Below are 1024 nucleotides of genomic sequence, written 5' to 3' on the forward strand. Positions count from 1 at the left end.
GTGTGTGTGTGTGTGTGTGTGTGTGTGTGTGTGTGGGTGTGAGCATAAATGTCAAATTGCCAGAGCTTCATCATTGATTTCTGTGAGTGATGGCACTGCTTGTTACCTTAGCAACCCTGTAATCTCCTCCCGTAATCTATTATTTTTCAGTAAAATCCAATCAAATTCCAGTAAAATTACTGCCCCCAGATAAAGAGACTTGTTTTCCAGCTAAAATAACTTGAATATGCAAATTTGACAGGACAAATTACATCTATTGTCAAAAGTCTCATTTTCTTTTTTTTTTAATGGTGCCATTATAAAGAACCATTTATCAACACGTTAATGGGTTTAACTACTGCCTTTAATAATGATAAATAGATTATTTACTGAGGATTAACAGATCAGTTATTAATACCAACAACATTTGGGTAGCCAGATTGTAAAAAATCATTCAATCATTCATTAATAAAGCAATTTGTTTTAACACTTACAACCCCTTTTATAAAGTGTGCCCTATAAGAAGCATTATTTAAAATGCAAAGTACACACCATGGATGTATTATATACACACTAGTTTCAATGACATTTGTGAAAATAGATTTAAAACTGAAAGTGCAACGCCACCGGTTTGTTGTTTTAACGTTTCTCTTATCATTTGGGGTCAAATGCACATCATTTATATAATTCCACTGTAAGGAGAACATGACTGAAATAATTCCATGACACAAATTTACTGTCAGCATCACTACAAAATCTTTCAATATATGTGATTCCTGAGAGGAGCATTATTTCTTTGATGCCAACTTCCAGCGTAGAGTGATTACTGACTGAGCGAGTGCCTCCACTCCCTCTCATCTTCAACACATAGAAAGGAGGAAGAGAGGAAGATTCAATTCAATTCAATTCAATTCAATTTTATTTATAGTCAATTCATAACAAGAGTTATCTTGAGACACATTACAGATAGAGCAGGTCTAGACCACACTCTATAATTTACAGTAGTTCCCTCCAGAGCAAGCAACAGTGCAACAGTGGTGAGGAA

This window comes from Etheostoma spectabile, chromosome 6 (genome assembly GCF_008692095.1).
Source record: "Etheostoma spectabile isolate EspeVRDwgs_2016 chromosome 6, UIUC_Espe_1.0, whole genome shotgun sequence".
NCBI lineage: Eukaryota > Metazoa > Chordata > Actinopteri > Perciformes > Percidae > Etheostoma > Etheostoma spectabile.